Source organism: Bubalus kerabau, chromosome 11 (assembly GCF_029407905.1).
Source record: "Bubalus kerabau isolate K-KA32 ecotype Philippines breed swamp buffalo chromosome 11, PCC_UOA_SB_1v2, whole genome shotgun sequence".
NCBI lineage: Eukaryota > Metazoa > Chordata > Mammalia > Artiodactyla > Bovidae > Bubalus > Bubalus kerabau.
The window spans coordinates 64,936,486-64,960,699 of record NC_073634.1 but is presented as its reverse complement, the minus strand read 5'-3'; the positions used below and the strand labels follow the sequence as shown (position 1 = coordinate 64,960,699).

Below are 24,214 nucleotides of genomic sequence, written 5' to 3'. Positions count from 1 at the left end.
AAACCAGGAGAACAAGAAGACAGAACCTATCACATCACTTCCATCCTACCCAGGTCACCTTGATGGGATTGGAGCTTTCTCCTCAGTCACTTTTCAGTTGCAGTTTGGCTTTGGACCTGTGTTCTTCATGCTAAGAATGTTATGACGCTTCAGACCTGTCCTTCACACTGAAGACCTGGGAAGAGGAGGAGCTGGAAGGGGAGGATAAGGAGGGAGGGAGGAGGAGAATAATGATGATATAGAGGTATCCCTGGACCCTGGGTTGATTCCTGGGTTGGGTAGGTCCACTGGAGAAGGGATAGGCTACCCACTCCAGTATTCTTGGGCTTCCCTTGTGGCTCAGCTGGTAAAAGAATCCGTCTGCAATGAGGGAGACTTGGGTTGGGAAGATCCCCTGGAGAAGGGAAAAGCTACCCACTACAGTATTCTGGCCTGGAGAATTCCATGGACTGTATAGTCCATGGGGTGGCAAAGAGTTGGACACAACTGGTTGACTTTCACCTTCAGAAGTATCCCTAGAGGAGTAGACCCTTGTCAAACAAGAGACTAGTGCTGCATAAACAGACGAATTGCTAAGGAAAAAAGGTGGAGAAAGAAGAGAAACAGTGACACCCAGTTTTAAAGACGAGAGCCCTGTGAGAAAAGCCAAACCTACATTTAGACCTAAGAAGCTGGAATCCAAGAAACGAGGAGCCAGAAGTGACTTGGCTGCAGTAACTGAGGATCTGCGAGTCGGCCTTTCTCAGGGTATGCTGCAAACTCAGGGTGCCCCTTACACCAGTCCCCCTCCATCTATGTCTGAAGATGGTGGAAGTGTTGTGAGAGGTGCAATTCAAGAGCCCCTCACCCCCAACTGTCTAGTTTCAGCAGCACCTGGAGAAAAGAGCCCTGACCCCAGGGCCACAATAAAGTTTGCTTTGCCTGGAAAATTTGTTATAAAAGTATCCAGCACTTAGAACAATACATTATACTTGATAATGTTTCAGCAAAATATTCCTTAAATAAGAGTTTTAAAAATACATAGTTTCTTTTAAGTTCTTACTTTGTGCCATACCACTGGAATTTTTGCTTTACTCCCTCTCTTTTGCCAGTTTTTCTATCTGTATTATTGTGGGTACAGAGTTGCCTTTTGAAAATGTCTTGAATCTAGTTAGAGGTTATGGTTTCTCACCCCAGTGAATGTGCTAAGTGCAACTGAATTGTACACTTTTCAAAAAGTTAATGATTAATTTCTGTTACGTGAATTTCACCTCAGTTTAAAAAAAAACAAAAACAAATTTCATTACTTGAGTTAGGAACACAAAGAACCACCAGTTTATCAAGTCTCATTCTTGTCTTTTAAAATGCTGCTAGGGACTTCCCTGGTGGTTCAGTGGATAAGAGTTCACCTTGCAATGGTGTTTAGGTGTGGGTTTGATCTCTGGTCAAAGAGCTAGGATCCCACATGCCTCGCAGCCATAAAAACAAAACATGGAACAGAAGCAATATTGTGACAAATTCAATAAAGACTTCAAAATATTTTAAAAAAATTAAGTCGAAAGAAACAAAAATTACTGCTAATTCTTCTCTTCCACAGACTTGGCTCTTTCACCTTTCTCTCACATACCACTGAAAATAACAGTGAAAGGGTGGTCCAGGCAACTGTCTAAAGGCTTTGTAGGACTCAGCAGTGAGGTCATCAGCATTTGGTCACAGTTTATTCTCTAGCTATCATTCCTACTAGTAAGTCATTTTTGCTCATATAATGACACTCTTATTCATGCCCATTTTTTTCTTTCTTTGTCTCAGTATCTTTTTTTGCTTTTGAATCAGTTCCCTAAAGAATGTTGTCATCTGTCTCTTGGAGACTTTTTAAGAAGATACAACTCATAGAAGACTTCAATCATTATGGGATTTCTTATTCTTGATACACATCTGACCATTTCTTCCCCTTTTAATTTTTGTTGGGGAGAGATAGAAAGTAAGTCTTTGGAAATTGAAGAGAGAAAAGTTTTCCTTCCTATGAGTTTTTAGAGTCAGACAGCCTGAGGTCAGATTCACATACTATCTGTGGGATCTTAGGTCTGTCATTTGGGCTAGTCTGTTTCCTAATGTGAAAACTTGAGGCAAAAATAATATCCTCCTGCTAGGGTCCTTGAGAAGGTTGAATCTGATAATACATATAAATGTCCATTTGGAGCACACACGTGCGTGTGTACAGGTCTCTGTGTGCATACTTATTCTTTTTCTAGTTCTCTCCTACTATCAGAAACTACTCCATCTTCTTTATTAAAAACACTGAGTGACAATTGCTTTTATCTTCTCTCTGCCCAGAGCATTGGTTCTTTCTCCCATCCCCAGGATGTATAAACAAATGCCAGTCAAGGAAGCACCCAGTTGGAAAACTGAGCATGAACTATATTTGATGAATTTCAGACTTATAAGAAAAAAAAACCACAGGAGTAAGTATCAGACACAGGAAGAAAAGGAAAAGCAACCTGTATGTGATAAAACTTATAATTCCTCTTTGTAATCTTTATTTTTTGATAGGAAGTTTAGGGAACTTAAATATTGTGCCAAAATTTGGTTATAACTGCTGTGTCCCTTTAATCTGGAGGGGGAGGAGGGAAAGCCTTTAACTGTAGATGAAAATTATTCCACGTGTTAAAAAAATAGGAATTTGAGTAGCACAGTTTTTCTGATTTGTTTTTAGCATGAAGGGGAAATTGACTGATATATTATCAGGAGACAGCAAGGTTCAGGGAAAGAGTTCTGGACTGGGGATCAGGAAATGTGGGTTATGGCCCTGCGACTAACTGAGTGACCTTGACAGGACACTTCTCCTGGCTGAGTCTGTTTATTCATCTGGAAAATGCAAGCTCTCAGTCAAAGCTCCCACCAGTCCCACCTTTATGAACTCAAGAACTGCTTTATACAGAACAACTCCACTCTCCAGGCATTTTTAAAATATTTTATCATTTTGTGTGATATATTATGAAATGGTTTTTAGGTTAAAAAAGAATTTTAGGTTAATATTTTAATAAAAATATAATAAAGATAATTTTAATAAAATCACTAATATATAACCAGGATCCTTTATTTCCTTTTGTGACAATATTGGATTAGAAAACAGAGTCATGTGTCAGTGTTTTATTTAGAATATATTTTTTCAAAGAAATACTTTATTTAGTAAAATATGGTATTATAGGGCTTCCCTGGTGGCTCAGACTGTGAAGAATCCGCTTGCAATGCAAGAGACCTGGGTTCGATTCCTGGGTTGGGAAGATCCTCTGGAGAAGGGAATGGCAACCCACTCCAGTATTCTTGCCTGGAGAATACCATGGACAGAAGAGCCTGGCAGGCTACAGTCCATAAAGTGGCAAAGAGTTGGACACGACAGAGCAACTAAGCATGCACGCACACATGGCATTATAATTGATTTTTACTTTGACTCTGATATTGAGGGGGAATACGTGAATTTGGATAGTATGGGGTCGACTCTTTGGGGGGTAGTATGCTGCTGCTACTAAGTTGCTTCAGTCGTGTCTGACTGTGTGACTCCAGAGACGGCAGCCCACCAGGCTCCCCCGTCCCTGGGATTCTCCAGGCAAGAGCACTGGAGTGGGTTGCCGTTTCCTTCTCCAATGCATGAAAGTGAAGAGTGAAAGTGAAGTCACTCAGTCGTGTCCGACTCTTTGTCACCCCATGGACTGCAGCCTACCAGACTCCTCCGTCCATGGGATTTTCCAGGCAAGAGTACTGGAGTGGGTTGGCATTGCCTTCTCTGACAAAATATGGATTAAGGATTGTTTTTGGTAGAAATGTTTAATTTTTGGTGCTGGTTATAGAGATTGGATGGATAGTTAGATGGAGAGTAAGTTTATTGTAACTTCCAAGTTATTTTCAGTTTGTGTTCATGAAACCATACGTTAAAAATTTCTTTGGTACCTGCTGGAAGGTATCCTCTTGGATATCAGAGATAAGTTGTCCTGAGTGACATATGAAGGTGTTACTGAGTGGGATAATGCCAGTGCCACATCAAGTCTTGATACCCTGCTTGCTGATGGAATAATTGGGTAAATCACTTAACTTTGAGCCTCAGTTTTCTCATCTTTAAAATGAGGGTAATTATATACCTACTTTCTAAAGTTGTTATAAGGCTTAAATAAAATAAAGTATGCAGCATTACTTTGAAAAAGTATCACATGCATGTTGCTGTGTAGCATTTGGCAGAACCCAGACGAGGGGTAGGTGAGTGAGGTGCCAGGGCTCAGCTTTTAAGGAGGCCCTTGTTCTCTGACCTAACCCTGGCTTTGATCCATCCTGAGAGTGAGCACCTCTTTAAATGTTTGGCAGGCAGGTTTCTCACTTGTTTTTCCCTAGTCCAGGTCTTGGTGTTTGGCCAAGCACAGTTTCTGTGAATAGGAGCTATATAGCTTCAGATGTGGGTCTGTTTTCTGGAAGACTATTTTTGTTGTTGTTTCCTACATTAAGGTAGGTTAGGAGCAGATGTTCCTTGTCCCCAAAACTATAAATCTGCTGCTTGGATAAAACCATCATCTAACTTCCTTTTCTTTCTTTCTGTCCCCTTATTTTGTTACTCATATGTCTGTGTATGGTTAGATGTTACAAGATACATTCATTTTATTCTCAGATGTTATTCTGGAGGTAGGATTACATTATCATGGATTGCTAAATAATACCATGTCTGGATTATTGTTTTCTAGAATTTGCAGTACTGAGGGGATCTTTTAACTTCATCTTCTTTAAATCACTTGCTTTCAAGGTAGAAGCAATTTACTTTTCAAGTAAAAAGATATTGCAAGGTTATAGAAAAAAAATTCCAGAGGTGAATGGGTATGAAAGCAGTTCTTCTAGGCTCCCAGCCAGTCCTAGAAACAAAAATGAATTGCCCTTCTGTACAGACTTTTCAAGAACTGTTCATATGCCCACATGTGTCTGACTGAGGTGGGCTTAGACAAACCTCTCATTGAGTTCTTTAAACAAGAAAGACTAGTGTTAATGGTTAGTTTTAGAACTTTTAAAAATTGTTCACTAGGAGAGTTTTACAATTTGTTGCCTGTATTTGCATTTAAGTTTCCTCATGTTGCCATTAAAAGGTTTGACCACTCTTAAATTCTGCCTCATTATGCCTTATACCTGGGGCTTCCCTGGTGGCATTAGTGGTAAAGAACCCACCTGCCAATGCAGGAGACAGAAGAGATGTGGGTTCGATCCCTGGGTTGGGAATATTCCCTGGAGTAGGAAATGGCAACCCACTCCAGTATTCTTGCCTGGAGAATCCCATGGACAGAAGAGCCTGGGGTCATAAAGAGTCAGACACTACTTAGCAACTGAACAACAACAATAGTTAGTGATGTTGAGCATCTTTTCATGTGTTTGTAGACCATCTGTAAGGACTTACATTTTAAAAAGAAACTCTGGCTGCTCTGTGGATTTTGGACTAGAAGGTACCAAAGAGGACATAGCAAGCACTGGAGAAGGCTATTATAATGATCCAGCTGGGAGATAACAGTGGCCTGGATGATGGTTGTGGCATCTAGCTTGGGGCATAATAGACAAATTCCGGAGATAATACAGAAAGCAGAATTGACAAGAGCTGTTTCTTGGCTGGTTATGGGGAAAGAGAGTTGTCAAGAATTACTCCCCAAATTTCTGACTTTAAAAACTGGGTAGATGGTGTGTTATTGGACTAGCGGACATGGGGAGTTTAGGAGGAAAGGGCATGAGTTCTGTTTGGGCCATAGTGGATTTTTAAGATAGCTGTGAGACAGCCCAGTGGAGATATCAAATAGTGAAATATAAAGATCTGGAAATCCCAAGAATATAGCAGCAGCAGCCTCGGGCAATACTCATTGTCAGGCAGGTGAAATCACCTTAGTTCCAGGGAGATCCAGCCAGTTAGTTGCTATGTGGGGCTACTGTTAGTAGCTCTTTAGAGATATGGGTAGAAGCACACTTACAAAGTGTCTGGTATTTTCCTATGAACTCCTCTCAGGGTAGGATACCTTCATAGCTTGTGAATGAGGGGACTAAGGCTAAGAGGAGTTACATGGTCTGTCCAAAGCCATTCAGCTCATCAGTGGTGCAGGCAGGCATATCACTCTGGGTCTTAACCAGAAACAGGTGGCAAAGTTGAAGGAAGATAATTCAGGAAGGGGTTGTTTGTTTTACAAGGGATTACCAAATGAGGGTGCAAAGTGGGGGACCATGACAAATAGTGCAGGAAACTGGGGCTAGTAGTAGCTGAGCTGTACCACCCCTAGAATCAAAGTATCCAGAGAGAGTAGCTCCCAGACCCTGCACCCTGCAAGGAGATAGCTGTGGGTGTGGAAGCTGTCTTGAAAGGAATAGTGATCCTCAGTGTGAGGACACAGCTGAAACCAACTCATTCAACTCTCTTTCTCCCATGTGTCTCCAATCAGGGCTCCCATTGGCCAAACTAATGCAACAGGAAGCCAGAAGGCAGAGAGCTGGGTGGTAAGGGGTGGAGGGTGTGATCAACCAAAGCAAATAGAAAATAGCAGGACTTGGGGCTTCCATCCTGGGTCATGACTCCAAACCTTAGAGTGCCATCAAGAAGGGGTTGCTTAGCCTAAGGCCCTGACGTGATGAAGTACACATCGAGACCTGAGGAGAAGCCCAGCTGAGCTCCCAAGTCGTGGGCACCAGGTAAGAGAGGAAAACTGGTTAGCTCGCTGAGGAGTTCTGCCCAGGCCCTCAGATACCTGCAAGTGGACTGCCTCTAATCCCAGCCAGGATGCTCCTATCATGACACCTCTCTGAAGTGAGCAAATAGCATTCATTGTCAGTTTATAAATTGGCAAGTGAATTAAAGTCGTGGAATTGAGTGCCAGCTCTATTTATGCAGTCATGCCAATTCTCCTCGACTCTTGTATCTGAACCCTGTATTTGACTTATAAAACAGCAAGGGTCATCAAAGTAGATTCTCCCTTATATATTGAAGACTGTTAAAGAACTGTTTGCTTCGGGGCTTTCTGTTCAGATGTCCCCATTGTCACTTGAAATGCCAGGTGAGAAATTATTTTGCTATTGACATTTCAAGCTCTGGGTTAATGAGTCTCTGTCAGGAATGGCAGCATGCTCAGAGAAGTGTTAACTATTTCTGACTGGTGGAATGAAGCTTAAAAATGTATAAGGTAAATTAGATATCCTATTCTTGGCATTCATCTCAATGGGTTGTGTTAATATTTATTTCTTGTCTTGATTATTTTATGTCCTCCATATTGTTTACTACCATCTCTAGCAGGAATTCTCAAAGAACAGTACAGTATGTACATTCAGAGGTCTCAGAAATGTTATGTTCAAGAGCTCAGCTTTTATTTTTTCAAAAATCACCTCATCTTAGGGTCGATGGGAAGAGATACACTGGAATTATGGTATTCTTTCTATGTAGGAAAAAAAAATAAGGGAAGGTAAGTGGAAATTTGGTATAACCTAGGTTAAGCCATGGTAGCCAGTCATTTTGGTTAAAATCCTACAGGTTACAAAGCCAGCTTGGGAAACTTCCTTGAAAATGGACCAAAAAAATGTGGATAGCTTATCTCAATTCCATTCAGCATTTTTTGACTAGCTTTTTTTATTTTTAAGTAATGGTACAAATAGAATAAGATTCAGAAAACAAACAAAAAAAAAGATAAATTACTGTCCACCCCCACAGGCAACCACTATTAATAATTTCTTGGGTATCCAGATGTATTCTGTGCATATATAAGTAGATACAGATTATTTTATGCAAATATTAGTATAAAATAGATGATGCTTCATATCTTATTCTTTTCATTTAGAAATATTTCTTGAGGGCCATTTCATATTAGCACATAGAAATCTATCTTTTAAGGCTGATTTCTAATTGAACTGTATTATGTTCTATGTAATATCAATTCTTTAGCATTCAATCCTCTGTGACCTAGTATGGTAAACTTTTATAAATATTTCATTGCAAATATACTTAGAAAGAATGTATACTCTCTCTGTTAGAAGCAGGTTCTCTGTCTAAACACACACACACACACACACACACACACACACCTGTTGAGTCAAGCTTGTTAACTGTATTGTGACGTCTTCTACATCTGACTAATTCGTAGTTACTTGGTCTATCAGTTTCCGATAAAGTGATGTTAAAATTTCTCGCTATGATTATTGTGATTATTCTCCATTTGCCCTGTGATTTATAGATGCTCATAAAGAAAGACCCACTAGTATTAAATGATAAATTCCTTTGAAAAATCTTTTCTTAGCTCTCTGCTTTACTCTTTTGCCCTTTGGTTTCCAGTTAGGTTTGTTCAGTGACAAGCTATTTGACAAGATAGCCTTGACATTAATAAAGGTCAGTAGATTTGGCCCACCTCCTTGCCCCACCAGCGTCTGCCATCCCCCAGGGCAAGAACCCATTCTGGTCAGCCTCTCTTCCACAGCTGTTTCTGCTTGTGTGTCCATGCTCAGTCACTCAGTCATGTCTGACTCTTTGTGACCCTGTGGACTATAGCCTACCAGGCTCCTCTGTCCATGGAATTTTCCAGGCAAGAATACTGGAGAAGGTTTCCATTTCCTCCTCCAGGAGATCTTCCCGACCCAGGGATTGAACCCACGTCTCCTGTGTCTCCTACATTGGCAGGTGGGCTCTTTACCACTGAGCCACCTGGGAAATGCCACCCTCCCCGTCTCTGTTTGGGCTCCAATAATTCTGTTCCCTCCCTTTGTTCTTTCAGACCTGGAGGAGTAATGGCTTTCCCCTCTTGTCAGTCGTTTGGTGCCTCACCATCATCTTTTATCCTTTCAGTCCTGTATGCACCTATATAAATAGTCATTTCATTCAGTTCTTTTCAATTAAACTCTCCTGAACATGATATCTGCTTCCTGTCAAGACTGACTGGATTTTCCATTCTTTTTATAATTCAGTTTTTGCTTTATTATTTCAAGGCTGTCTTGTCAAATAGCTTGTCACTTAAGCTTTTATAATTTTATTTATTTACTTTTGGCTGTACTGGGTCTTCACTGCTGAATGAGCTTTCTCCAGTTGGTGGCAGTGGGGGGGCTACTCTCTGGTGTGGTGTGCAGGCTTCTCATTGCAGTGGCTTCTTTTATTGCAGAGCACAGGCTCTAGGGTGTGAGGAGCTCATTAGCTGCTGCACAAGGGCTCAGTAGTTGTGGAGCATGGGCTTCGTGGCTCCACAGCATGTGGGATCTTCCCAGATCAGAGATTGAACCCATGTCTCCTGCTCTGTCAGGTGGATTCTTTACCACAGAGCCACCAGGGAAGCCCCACATAAGTCTTTGGTAGATGGTTCCTTTTTAAATTTTAATGGACTTTGTGTAAGTATTATTTTGTCTGATGGTAACTGATAAACCAGTCTGCTTTTAGTTTTGTATTTATCTGTGATAATATTTTTTCTTTCCATCTTTTGCTTTTCAACCTTTCTGTGTTTGTTTGAAGTGTATATCTTTAAGAAAGCTTATAGTTTAATTTTTAAGCCAATCTGATAAAATCATAGGTGAATTTTATCCCTTCACATTTGTTTACTGATATAACTGAACTTATTTTTGCCATATACTTTGAATTTTCTGTTCACTCCCTCTTCTACTTTGACATTGATTGTATTCTTACTCTTTAAGTTGTGTGTGTGTTAGTCTCTTGTATTCTTACTCTTTAAGTTGTGTGTGTGTTAGTCTCTCAGTTGTGTCTAACTGTTTGTGACCCCATGGACTGTAGCGCTCCAGGCTCCTCTGTCCATGGGATTTTCCAGGCAAGTATACTGGAGTGGGTTGCCATTTCCTTCTCCAGAGGATCTCCCTGACCCAGGGATCAAACCCTGGTCTCTGCATTGCAGGTGGATGCTTTACTATCTGAGCTACGAGGGGAGATTTAAGTTATATTATGCTTAACTATTATTTTTCCCTAAAGTATGAAATTGTTTAATATCTCCATCCTCTTCCCTAACAAAAAATGGACCTTAACATATTTTAACCCCCCATTAAAGACCTTTCCCTGTTTTCCTTATCATTATAGAGAATTTTAACTCCACCTCTTTAGGCATAAAAACAGATGTCTTCTTATAGTCAATGGTTCAAGTGCATTTGCCAATGCTTTATCAGTTCTGTGGTGGCAGCTCGGTGTCTTAGTGCTGCAATGATGTGAAAGTACCATAAATCTAGTCTCTGAACACGCTGGTAACTGGGCAGGTCCTTCCTGCGAAACTATTGTTTCCTTCTTAGATAAGCAGTTTCTTATAATCTGTAATCCCAGTCAGCAACCAGGATGGCAGCTTCACAGGTGGGAAAGCCTCTTTGTTGCCCTGTTCTTGCATTCAGTCTTGAGCTGCTCCGCCCCTTTGGACATGGAGTGACCACTTCTGAAATATAGAAATGTTTACCATATTTTGATGATAACTGTATGTTCAAAGTGTTCTCCTTTTATATAGTATTATGTATCATTCAAATGTGCCTCAGGGTGTAAATTTATGATGCTATCTGGGTTGGAAGTTGAATGCCAAAGTTTATACTGAACGTCTACTGTGCTCCTTGCCATAAATGGCAGACAACACCCATGAAAATGTCTTTCTCTTTAAGAAACTTGTAATTTCCTAAGTGGAATAATAAATATTCCACTTAAGAAATATACATAAGTAAAACCATTTTAAAAAAGCAAGACAGAATAATATTCAGGTATCAAAATATGTGATATTTCCCCCAGATACAAAAAGAAAAGTGAATGCCATAACTGTTGGAGTGGCTGGAGATGACTATTTTGTTGCTTTTAGTTTATTTGGAGGGAAAAGGGGCACAAGAAGATGATTGTACATGTGTTAAATAACACCTAGGCTGGTTCATACATCCACACATATGAAGGAACTTTTTATTAAGTATTATAACCAGTCCCGCTTCTTGGGAGCTCAAGAGGATACCTAAATATGCACCTTTAAAAAACACTTTTACCTTTCTCTAATAGATTGAATTAATTGCTAGACCCTTATCACCTGCTGGGACTATTATGAGTAGGAGCTGTCACATTGTTTATATAACTTAATTATTCAGATAACTAAAAAACAAGATGACTTCAGTTATAAACAGTTAATTCAGACTGATCATTTTTCTCTTTTCAGGTGTTTAGCATATAGTCCTAATGCAATTAGAGCAAAACCAGTTGTGTTTGTTTCTATCAAAAATATAACAGGCTCTTTGGAAAAGTTTTCAGAAGTCCTTCTGATACAAGGAATGGCAGTGAAGACCCTACCCCCAGTCCCTTTCCTGGCCTAATCTGCATTCTACCTGTTGTTGACTCTATAAAAGTGAGTGACTTTCCCTTTTAGTTTGGGGGCAATGGGCAATGATCCGAGTGAATTTTTCTAATCAAGAGATTGTAGGTTCAGGTGTGGGGAAGGAGACCCATTGAATCTAGACCTCAACCAGCTGTAAGTAATCAGTTTTCCCTGAACTCATAATTTATCTCAATTTCTCTGGTGGTATTTCATTTCTTTTTTAAAAATTTGTTTTATTCAAGTATAGTTGATTTACACAGTTGCTGATTTACAAAATCGTGTTAATTTCTTCTTTACAGCAAAGTGATTCAGTTATATATGTACATATATATGCCATTTGTAGCAATATGGCTGGAACTAGAGATTATCATACTAAGTGAAGTAAGTTAAAAAGAGAAAGACATATCATTTATATGTGTTACCTACAAGTGTAATCTAAAATATAACACAAATGAACCTATCTACAAACATGTACATTCTTTTTCATATTCTTTTCTGTTATGGTGTATCCTGAATATAGCTCCCTGTGATATATGGTAGGACCTTGTTGTTTGTCCATTCTGTGTGTAATACTTTTCATCTGCTACTCCCGAACTCTCAAATCTATTCTTCTCTCACACCCGCCTTGGCAGCCGCAAGTCTGTTCTCTGTGTCTGTTTCTGTTTGTAGATAGGTTCATTTGTGTCATATTTTAGATTACTTGTAAGTAACGCATATAAATGATATCTCCTCTTTTTAACTTACTTCACTTAGTATGATAATCTCTAGTTCCAGCCATATTGCTACTAATGGCATTATTTCATTCTTTTTTATGGCTGAATAGTGTCCCATTATATGTATATATAACCATATCTTTTTTTCCATTCATCTGTTGGTGGACATTTAGGTTGTTTCCATGTCTTGGCTATTATCAATAGTGTTGCTATGAACTTAGGATTGCATGTATCTTTTTGAATTACTTTTCTCTGGATCATATGTGTTAACTCTTTATTTTTTGAGGTTCATCCATATTGTTTTCCATAGTGGCTACACCAATTTATATTTCCATCTGGTGGCATTTTCTTAAGATGAATAATACTCTGAACTTTAACTCTTGCCCCATCTAGCCTGTAAATTCCTCAAGGAAAGAAGCCATGCCTAATTCATTTTTGAATCCCTAAAATACTTTAATGGAATATTAAAATTATTTAGTTAGATCATTTAATAAATACATGTAACTGTGTAAAGGCCAGGTAATTGGGTATTTTTCTAGAGTTTGATATATCTTATAATTTTGTAGTCTTACAGACATCCTGAAATGTGAAGTCAAGTGGGTCTTAGGAAGCATCACTATGAACATAGCTAGTGGAGGTGATGGAATTCCAGTTGAGCTATTTCAAATCCTGAAAGATGATGCTGTGAAAGTGCTGCACTCAGTATGCCAGCAAATTTGGAAAACTCAGCAGTGGCCACAGAACTGGAAAAGGTCAGTTTTCATTCTAATCCCAATGAAAGGCAATGCCAAAGAATGCTCAACTACCACAGAATTGCACTCATCTCAACACTAGTAAAGTAATGCTCAAAATTCTCCAAGCCCAGGTTTCAGCAATATGTGAACCATGAACTTCCAGATGTTCAAGCTGGTTTTAAAAAGGCAGAGGAACCAGAGATCAAATTGCCAACATCCACAGGATCATTGAAAAAGCAAGAGAGGTCCAGAAAAACATCTATTTCTGCTTTATTGACTATGCCAAACAAAGCCTTTGACCATGTGGATCACAATAAACTGTGGAAAATTCTGAAAGAGATGGGAATACCAGACCACCTGACCTGCCTCTTGAGAAACTTATATGCAGGTCAGGAAGCAACAGTTAGAACTGGACGTGGAACAGACTGGTTTCAAATAGGAAAAGGAGTATGTCAAGGCTGTATATTGTCACCCTGCTGATTTAACTTATATGCAGAGTACATCATGAGAAATGCTGGGTTGGATGAAGCACAACCTGGAATCAAGATTGCCAGGAGAAATATCAATAACCTCATATATACAGATGACACCACCCTTATGGCAGAAAGTGAAGAGGAACTAAAGAGCCTCTTGATGAAAGTGAAAGAGGAGTGAAAAACTTGGCCTAAAGCTCAACATTCAGAAAAGTAAGATCATGGCATCTGGTCCCAACACTTCATGGCAAATAGATGGGGAAACAGTGGCTGACTTTATTTTTTTGGACTCAAAAATCACTACAGATGGTGACTGCAGTCATGAAATTAAAAGACGCTTACTCCTTGGAAGGAAAGTTATGACCAACCTAGACAGCATATTCAAAAGCAGAGACATTACTTTGCCAACAAAGGTCCATCTAGTCAAGGCTATGGTTTTTCCAGTAGTCATGTTTGGATATGAGAGTTGGACTATAAAGAAAGCTGAACACTGAAGAATTGATGCTTTTGAACTGTGGTGTTGGAGAAGACTCTTGAGAGTCCCTTGGACTGCAAGAAGATCCAACCAGTCCATCCTAAAGGAGATCAGTCCTGGGTGTTCATTGGAAGGACTGATGCTGAGGCTGAAACTCCACTACTTTGGCCACCTGATGCAAAGAGCTGACACATTTGAAAAGACCCTGATGCTGGGAAAGATTGAAGACAGGAGGAGAAGGGGACAACAGAGGATGAGATGGTTTGAGGACATCACCGACTCAATGGAGTTTGAGTAATATCTGGGAATTGGTGATGGACAGGGAGGCCTGGTGTGCTGTGGTCCATGGGGTCGCAAAGGGTTGGACAAGACTGAGTGGCTGAACTGAACTTAGTAGCATATGTGATAAACTTCTCAGTGAAAATATTGACTAGGCAGTTTCAGTTAAAATATAGTGAAAGTGAAAGCCACTCAGTCATGTCTGACTCTTTACGACCCCATGGACTATACAGTCTGTGGAATTCTCCAGGCCGAAATACTGAAGTGGGTAGCCTTGCCCTTCTCCAGGAGATCTTCCCAACCCAGGGATCAAACCCAGGCCTCCTGCATTGCAGGTGGATTCTTTACCGACTGAGCTATCAGAGAATTATACTATCTTATAGTGACCTATAATTGAAATAATCTGAAAAAATATGTATATGTTACATAATACTGAATTACTTTCCCGTATGCCTGAAACTATCACAATAATGTAAATGAACTATGAAAGTGAAAGTGTTAGTCACTCAATTGTTGACTTTTTCTACAAATTGTCACAATTTCTACTAAAATATAGTACAAATGTTTATCCTGGTATCTCTAAGTATACATTTAATTCTACAGAAAGCTTACTGGTGTACCACTGTGTCAACATTTGCAAATTGATTGTAAATGATCTTAATCTTAGTGCAGCATGCAGCATGAAGGCTCAGTATAGTAATGCCAGGTAAATGCTTTTTCACCTGAGACTTCTTTCTCAGCTTCTCCCATAAATAGATCCTAATATGTGTTTTCATTTGAAATCAGAAATGTAACTTTCACTGAAAATGTCATGTGATGTTTGCATTACTTTTAACTGCAATGTATAAAGAAAACTTTATCCTTCAACTCCATCAGTTATTCATCTTGTGCACAGGGAAAATGCACTAAAATGACCTGAAAAACTGTCAATGAAAAAACCCTGTCAGACCCTTACAATCCTATGCCTTTCTCTTCAGCCTAGTCTCTTACTATTCATGTCATATATTTGTTTTCTGCTTCTCATTCTAATAATAACAGTATTTTTTATGCTAGTTCTGTCAATGTAAGCATTACTTTCTTTTTTTTAATTATTTTTTATTGAAGGATAATTGCTTTACAGAATTGTGCTGTTTTCTGTCAAACCTCAACATGAATCAGCCATAGGTATACATATATCCCCTCCCTTTTGAACTTCCCTCCCATCTCCCTCCCCATCCCATCCTTCTAGGTTGATACAGAGCCCCTGTTTGAGTTTCCTGAGCCATACAGCAAATTCCCGTTGGCTATCTATTTTACATATGGTAATGTAAGTTTTTATGTTACTCTTTCCTTGCATCTCACCCTCTCCTCCCCTCTCTCCATGTCCATTAAGTCTGTTCTCTATGTCTGTTTCTCCATTGTTGCCCTGCAAGCAAATTCTTCAGTACAATTTTTCTAGACTCCATATATACGTGTTAGAATACAGTATTTATCTTTCTTTTTGTCTCACTTCACTCTGTATAATAGGTTCTATGTTCATCCATCTCATTAGAACTGACTCAAATGCGTTCCTTTGTATGGCTGAGTAATATTCCATTGTGTGTATATACCACAACTTCTTTATTCATCTGTTGATGGACATCTAGGTTGCTTCCATGTTCTAGCTATTGTAAATAGTGCTGCAATGAACAATGTGATACATGTGTCTCTTTCAATTTTGGTTTCCTCAGGGTATATGCCTAAGAGTAGGATTGCTGTGTCATATGGTGGTTTTATTCCTAGTTTTTTAAGGAATCTCCACACCATCTCCCATAGTGGCTGTATCAATTTATGTTCCCACCAACAGTGCAAGAGTGTTCCCTTTTCTCCACACCTTCTCCAGCATTTATTGTTTGTAGACTTTTTGATGAGGGCCATTCTGACCAGTGTAAGGTAATATCTCATTGTGGTTTTGATTTGCATTTCTCTAATAATGAGAGATGTTGAACATCTTTTCATGTGTTTGTTAACCATCTGTATGTCTTCTTTGCAGAAATGTCTGTTTAGATCTTTTCCCCACTTTTTGATTGGGTTGTTTGTTTTTCTTGCATTGAGTTAAATGAGCTGCTATATTTTGGAAATTAATCCTTTGTCAGTTGTTTTGTTTGCTATTATTTTCTCCCATTCTGAGGGCTGTCTTTTCACCTTGCTTATGGTTTCCTTTGCTGTGAAAAAGCTTTTAAGTTTAATCGGGTCCCACTTGTTTACTTTTGTTTTTATTTCCGTTATTCTAGAAGGTGGGTCATAGAGAGTCTTGCTTTGATTTATATCATCAAGTGTTCTGCCTATGTTTTCCTCCAGGAGTTTTATAGTTTTTGGTCTTACATTTAGGTCTTTAATCCATTTTGAGTTTATCTTTGTGTATGGTGTTAGGAAGTGTTCTAATTTCATTCTTCTACACGTAGCTGTCCAGTTTCCCCAGCACCATTTATAGAAGAGGCTGTCTTTGCCCCATTGTATATTCTTGCCTTTGTCAAAATTAAGGTACCCATAGGTGCATGGGTTTATTTCTGGGCTTTCTATCTTGTTCCATTGGTCTATATTTCTGTTTTTGTGCCAGTACTATACTGCCTTGATGAGTGTAGCTTTGTTCTATAACCTGAAGTCAGGAAGCTTGATTCCTCCAGCTCCATTCTTGTTTCTCAAGACTGCTTTGGCTTTTTGTGGTCTTTTCTGTCTCTATATGAATTGTGAATTTTTTTTTCTAGTTCTGTAAAAAATGCCATTGGTAATTTGATAGGGATTGCATTAAATTTGTAGTTTGCATTTGGTAGTATAATCATTTTCACAATATTGATTCTTCCTACCCAGGAACATGGAATATCTCTCCATCTGTTTATGTCATCTTTGATTTCTTTCATCAGTGTCTTTTAATTTTCTATGTACAGTTCTTTTGTCTCCTTAGGTAAGTTTATTCCTTGATATTTAATTTTTTTTGTTGCAATGGTGAATGGGATTGATTCTTTAATTGCTCTTTCTGATTTTTCATTGTTAGTTTATAGAAATGCAAGTGATTTCTGTGTATTGATTTTGTATCCTGAAACTTTCCTAAATTCACAAATTAGCTCTAGTAATTTTCTGATACTATCTTTAGGGTTTTCTTTGTACAGTATCATGGCATCTGCAAATAATGAGAGCTTTACTTCTTCTCCAATATGGATTCCTTTTATTTCCTTTTCTTCTCTGATTGCTATAGCTAGGACTTCCAGAACTATGTTGAATAATAGTGGCGAAAATGGACACCCTTGTCTTGTTCCTGATCTTAGGGGGATGTTTTCAGTTTTTCACCGTTGAGAATAATGTTTGCTGTAGACTTATCATATATGGCTTTTACTATGTTGAGGTAGGTTCCTTTCAAGCCCATTTTTTGAAGAGTTGAGTTTGCGTGAACTCCAGGAGTTGGTGATGGACAGGGAGGCCTGGCGTGCTGCAATTCATGGGGTCGCAAAGAGTCAGACACGACTGAGTGACTGAACTGAACTGAACTGAATCATAAATAGGTGCTGAATTTTGTCAAAGGCTTTTTCTGCATCTATTGAGATGATCATATGGTTTTTGTCTTTCAATTTGTTAATATGGTGTATCACATTGATTGATTTCCATATATTGAAATCCTTGCATCCCTGGAATAAACCCAACTTGATCATGGTGTAAGAGCTTTTTGATGTGTTGCTGAATTCTGTTTGCTAAAACTTTGTTGAGGATTTTTGCATTGATGTTCATCAGTGATATTGGCCTATAGTTTTCTTTTTTTGTGTTGTCTTTGTCTGGTTTTGGTATCAGGGTGATGATGTCCTCATAGAATGAATTTGGAAGTGTTCCTTCCTCTGCAATTTTTTGAAAGAGTTTTAGAAGGATAGGCATTAGCTCTTCTCTAAATGTTTTATTGAATTCTTCTGTGAAGCCATCTGATCCTGGGATTTTGTTTTTTGGGAGATTTTTGATAACAGCTTCAATTTCAGTGCTTGTAATAGGGTTGTTAATAATTTCTGTTTCTTCCTGGTTCAGTCTTGGAAGATTGAACTTTTCTACGAATCTGTCCATTTCTTCCAGGCTATCTATTTTATTGCCATATAGTTGTTCATAATAGTCTCTTATAATTCTTTGTATTTCTGCATTGTCTGTTTAACCTCTCCTTTTTCATTTCTAATTTTGTTGATTTGATTCTTCTCTCTTTTTTTCTTTGAGTCTGGCTAAGAGTTTGCCAATTTTGTCTGTCTTCTCAAAGGACCAGCTTTTAGTTTTATTAATCTTTCCTATTGTTTCTTTCATTTCTTTTTCATTTATTTCTGCTCGGATCTTTATGTCTTTCCTTTTTCTAATTTTGGGGTTTTTTTCTTCTTCCTTTTCCAGTTGCTTTAGGTGTAAAGTTAGGTTGTCTATTCAATATTTTTCTTGCTTCTTGAAGTAGGATTGTATTGCTATAAACTTCTCTCTTTTGCTTTTGCTGCATCACATAGGTTTTGAGTTGTCATGTTTTCATTGCCATTTGTTTCTAGAAATTTTTTTATTTACCCTTTCATTTCTTTAATAATCTGTTGGTTATTTAGAAACATGTTGTTTAATCTCCATGTGTTTGTGTTTCTTACAGTTTTTTTCTTGCAATTGATATCTAGGCTCATAGCATTGTGGTTGGAGAAGATGCTTGATACAATTTCAATTTTCTTAAATTTACTGAGGTTTGATGTGTGACCCAAGATGTGGTTTATCCTGGAGAATGTTCCATGTGTGGTTGAGAAGAAGGTGTATTCATCTTCATTTGGATAGAATGTCCTGAAGATATCAAAGAGAGCCATCTCATCTAATGTATCATTTAAGACTTGTGTTTCCTTTCTAATAATAACAGTATTTTTATAAGTGGCACTGCTACTTCTGCTAAGTCGCTTCAGTCATGTCTCTCTGTGAGACTTCATAGACGGCAGCCCACCAGGCTCTTCTGTCCCTGGGATTCTCCAGGCAAGAATACTGGATGGGTTGCCATTTCCTTCTCCTTTATAAGTGGCACAGAGAGGTTAACTAACTCACCTGAGAATGCACAGCTACTAAGACATAGAACCAGGATTGGAACCTAAGCAGTTTGACCCTAGATTTCATGCTCTTAATGACCACTTCACTTTTGGTATAATATCAGACACATGGAGAATTCAGTAAACACCTATCTTCTTACTGTTAGTCTTCAGCCCCCCATCCTTTTGTGAGAGGAACTCCAACAGCAGGTCTATTGCTAAATTACTCTAGAACAAGGTTTGTTCCTATTCTCTTTCTGGTGGTCAAACCAACAACTCTTTAGAGAGTGTGGGCATGCCCCATCACCATGATGGAGAACTAGTCATAGGGTCAGTCACAAAACCATTTAACTAAAACTGGAATTGAGCATATAAAGGAATCCCCATCAGAAAGTGTGAAGAACAATTATTTTACTTCTATTACTGTCAGTTGCTTTTAAGAAAAAAAGAGAAAGTGACATTATTTTCCTGGGTAAGGTTTTATGTTGATATATATAAAAATATATATATATAACATATATATATTTTAATCTTATGAAAATACCATACCATGTTCCTAACTTCATCTTTAACCTAAATACTTTCAGCAGAGAGAGTTATCGGTGTTAACACAATAGGAGAAGTGGAAATAATCTAAAATGACAAATGACCCAGATAACTTTCTTTTTTTTTTTTTTTTTTACTCTTGAATGCAATCGGAGACTCTACGCACTTGTTACCAACAGTCTCAGACTGATGAGAGTTTGTGGCTTTGTTGAATAGCTTTGTGGCTTTGTTGAATAGCAGAATGGAACAGGCCAAAAGAGAATCCAGTTGATAACTGAGAATTGCAATTATATTTCTATTATTGAAACATATATGCTTCATTCTAATAATACTAATACTTTTAATCTATGATTCTTACATAAAGTAAGAGTATACACTAAATATTTTGATATTGAGTATATCAAAATATTGAGTATACACTAAATATTTTGGGGCTTTACTGGTGGCTCAGATGGTAAAGAATCCACCTGCAATGCAGGAGATGTGGGTTTGATCTCTGGGTCAGGACGATCCCCTGGAGAAGGAAATGACAACCCACTCCAGTGTTCTTGCCTGGGGAATTCCATGGACCGGGAGCCTGGTGGGCTATAGTCTGTGGAGTTACAAAGAATCAGACACAACTGAACAACTAACACTTTCACTTAGATATTTTTACTTTCCTCAAATGGGGCTTTAAGCTTGAATGCCTCCTATGTGCCAGACACTGTTCTTGGTGCTTAAGATCCAAAGTGAAGCAAAGCAAAAGGACAAAGCAAAGTTCCCATCCTGCAGGGACTTTATATCTAGCTTTTGAGTAACTAAGCAGTGATTTTTTTTTTTTAATTGGAGCTCACATTCTATATTTATCAGTTGAATATTGTGTGATATACAAGAGTAAGGCATAAATTTTTATTACATTTCCAAATTACTAAACATTTTTTGTTCTCTTGAGTTCACTTAAATAATACACGCAACAATGAAGAAACAGAATAGTATAGAAAAAGATAGCATGTAGTGACCCTGTCTTCAGTTCAGTTCAGTCGCTCAGTCGTGTCCGACTCTCTGCAACCCCATGAATTGCAGCATGCCAGGCCTCCCTGTCCATCACCAACTCCTGGAGTTCACTCAGACTCACGTCCATCGAGTCAGTGATGCCATCCAGCCATCTCATCCTCTGTCGTCCCCTTCTCCTCCTGTCCCCAATCCCTCCCAGCATCAGAGTCTTTTCCAATGAGTCAACTCTTCGCATGAGGTGGCCAAAGTATTGGAGTTTCAGCTTTAGCATCATTCCTTCCAAAGAAATCCCAGGGCTGATCTCCTTCAGAATGGACTGGTTGGATCTCCTTGCAGTCCAAGGGACTCTCAAGAATCTTCTCCAACGGCACTCGGCTTTCTTCACAGTCCAACTCTCACATCCATACATGACCACAGGAAAAACCATAGCCTTGACTAGATGGACCTTTGTTGGCAAAATAATGTCTCTGCTTTTCAATATGCTATCTAGGTTGGTCATAACTTTTCTTCCAAGGAGTAAGCGTCTTTTAATTTCATGGCTGCAGTCACCATCTGCAGTGATTTTGGAGCCCCAAAAAATAAAGTCTGACACTGTTTCTAATGTTTCCCCATCTATTTCCCATGAAGTGATGGGACCAGGTGCCATGATCTTCATTTTCTGAATGTTGAGTTTTAAGCCAACTTTTTCACTCTCCTCTTTCACCTTCATCACAAGGCTTTTTAGTTCCTCTTCACTTTCTGCCATAAGGGTGGTGTCTTGGGACAATTTAAACCCAGTCTTAGGAGATCCTGTCATCACTCCAGAGATAGTAAAAAAGAAAATGGTAAATGAGTTAGAACTATGGCTGTAAATTTTTTTACTGTTTAGGTTTGGCGCAAAAGCAATTGTTGTTTTGCATTGTTGAACTTTGCAATTTGATATTGGAATACATTCTTAAATTAATGTGGTTATGTTATACATCATTTTAATGCACATTTCTTATTTTTTTTTTTTGCCAATGACTTACTACTTACTGTTTATATTTATTTTAGACTATAAAGAATATGTTAGACAAAAAGCAAATTTGAGCGATTTTTTAAAAAATTCAAATTCAGTATGGGTCACAAAGCAGTGGAGACAACTTGCAGCATCAACAGTGCATTTGGTTCAAGAACTGCTAACAAGCATATAGTGCAGTGGTGGTTCAAGAATTGCTGCAAAGGAGATGAGAGCCTTGACAATAAGGAGCATAGTGCCCAGCCATCAAAAGCTGACGATGACCGATTGAGAGCAATCATCAAAGCTGATCCTCTTAAAACTACACGAGGAGTTGCCGAAGAACTCAATGTTGACCAATGTTGACATTCTACAGTTGTATGGCATTTGAAGCAAACTGGAAAAGTGGGTGCCTCCTGAGCTAACCACAAATCAAAAACATTGTTGTTTTGAAGTGTTGTCTTCTCTTATTCTGTGCAACAACAGCAATCCATTTTGTGATTGGTTGTGATGTGTGACAAAAAGTGGACTGTATCCAACAACCAGTGATGACCAGCTCAGTGGTTGGACCAAGAAGAAGCATCAAAGCACTTACCGAAGCCAAACTTAAAGGTCATGGTCACTGTTTGGTGGTCTGCTTCCTTTCTGATCCACTGCAACTTTCTAAATCCCAGCGAAATCATTACATCTGAGACGTATGCTCAGCAAACTGATGAGATACACTGAAAACTGCAACACTTGCACCCAGCGTTGGTCAACAGAAAGGGCCCAGTTCTTCTCCATGACAGTGTCCTACTACAGGTCACACAACCAATGCTTCAAAAGTTGAAGGAGGGCCTTCTCCAGTGGTCCAGTGGTTATGAATCTACCTTGCAATGCAAAGAATGCAGGTTCAATCCCTGGTCAGGGAACTAAGATCCCACATGTTGTGGGGCAACTAAATCCACATGCTGCAACTAAGACCCCACACAGCCAAATAAGTAAATAAATACTTTTTAAAAAGTTGAATGAATTGGGCTACAAAGTTTCACTTCATACGCCATATTCTACCTGACCTCTCACTGACTACCACTTCTTCAAGCATCTTGCAGGGAAAACTCTTCCAAAACCAGTAGGAGGGAGAAAGTGCTAAGAGTTTGTTGAATTCCAGAGCATGAATTTTTATGCTGAGGAATAAACAAACTTGTTTCTCTTTGTCAAAAATGTGTTGATAATATTGGCTCATTTTTTGATTAATAAAAATGTTTGAGCCTAATTATAATGATGTAAAATTCGTAGTCCAAAACAGCAATTACTTTTTCATCAACCAAATTCTGAAAACTCTTTTTTACTTTTGTACCCCATGTTTTGAAAAATTCAATGCTTTAAACAAATCCAATTTATTAAGTAATCATAGATTTATTTCCCCCTGTATATACTATTTCTGCCACTTCTGCAGAAAAACCCAGAAATAGATTGAGCTCTGGCATATTCATACTCAGTCCTCAGATAGTAATGCCCAATTTGCCACCCTAGGAGCCCTTGTTTTAGGCTGTGTGCGTTGTGCACTTGCAGAGGTAGATGGTGGTATTAGAAGTCAGTTCAGTTCAGTTCAGTCACTCAGTCATGTCCAACTCATTGTGACCCCATGAACCACAGCACGCCAGGTCTCCCTGTCCATCACCAACTCCTGGAGTCCACCCAAACCCATGTCCATCAATGCCATCCAACCATCTCATCCTCTGTCGTCCCCTTCTCCTTCTGCTCTCAATCTTTCCCAGCATCAGGGTCTTTTCAAATGAGTCAGCTCTTCGCATCAGGTGGCCAAAGTATTGGCATTTCAGCTTCAACATCAGTCCTTCCAATGATCACCCAGGACCGATCTCCTTTAGGATGGACTGGTTGGATCTCCTTGCAGTCCAAGGGACTCTCAAGAGTCTTCTCCAACACCACAGTTCAAAACCATCAATTCTTCAGCACTCAGCTTCTTTATATTCCAATTCTCACATCCACACATGACAACTGGAAAAACCATAGCTTTGACTAGATGGACCTTTGTTGGCAAAGTAACATCTCTGCTTTTTAATATGCTGTCTAGGTTGTTCATAACTTTTCTTCCAAGGAGCAAGCGTCTTTTAATTTCATGGCTGCAGTCACCATCTGTAGTGATTTTGGAGCCCCCCAAAATAAAGTCAGCCACTGTTTCCACTACTTCCCCATCTATTTGGCATGAAGTGATGAGACCAGATGCCATGATCTTAGTTTTCTGAATGTTGAGCTTTTAGCCAACTTTTTCACTCTCCTCTTTCACTTTCATCAAGAGGCTCTTTAGTTCTTCTTCACTTTCTGCCATAAGAGTGGTGTCATCTGTATATCTGAGGTTATTGATATTTTTCCCAGCAATCTTGATTCCAGCTTGTGCTTCTTCCAGCCCAGCGTTTCTCATGATGTACTCTGCATATAAGTTAAATAAACAGGGTGACAATAAACAGCCTTGACCTATTCCTTTCCCAACTTGGAACCAGTCTGTTGTTCCATGTCCAGTTCTAAACTGTTGCTTCCTGACCTGCATACAGATTTCTCAGGAGGCAGGTCAGGTAGTCTGGTATTGCCATTTCTTTAAAAAATTTCCACAGTTTATTGTAATCCACACAGTCAAAGTCTGTGGCATAGTCAATAAAGCAGAAGTAGATGTTTTTCTGGAACACTCTTGCTTTTTTGATGATACAGCAGATGTTGG

The 24,214-nt window shown here is 38.9% G+C and overlaps 2 long non-coding RNA genes across 4 annotated transcripts in view; both read left to right on the top strand.

Moving 5' to 3' along the window:
* The first annotated feature begins 5,752 nt into the window (after positions 1 to 5,752).
* The window catches only part of LOC129623228 (uncharacterized), a 41,589-nt gene continuing 23,127 nt past the window's right edge, over positions 5,753 to 24,214 (top strand). The window contains exon 1 of one of the 3 annotated variants that reach the window (XR_008700406.1): positions 5,753 to 6,672. This is a non-coding gene — a long non-coding RNA (uncharacterized LOC129623228). The remainder of the gene's footprint in view (positions 6,673 to 24,214) is intronic. The other 2 variants (XR_008700407.1, XR_008700408.1) reach the window with 2 other exon arrangements.
* On the top strand, positions 6,796 to 22,499 carry LOC129623230 (uncharacterized). Its single transcript, XR_008700415.1, has 2 exons — positions 6,796 to 7,034; positions 21,552 to 22,499. It is a non-coding gene; the product is annotated as an uncharacterized LOC129623230 (long non-coding RNA).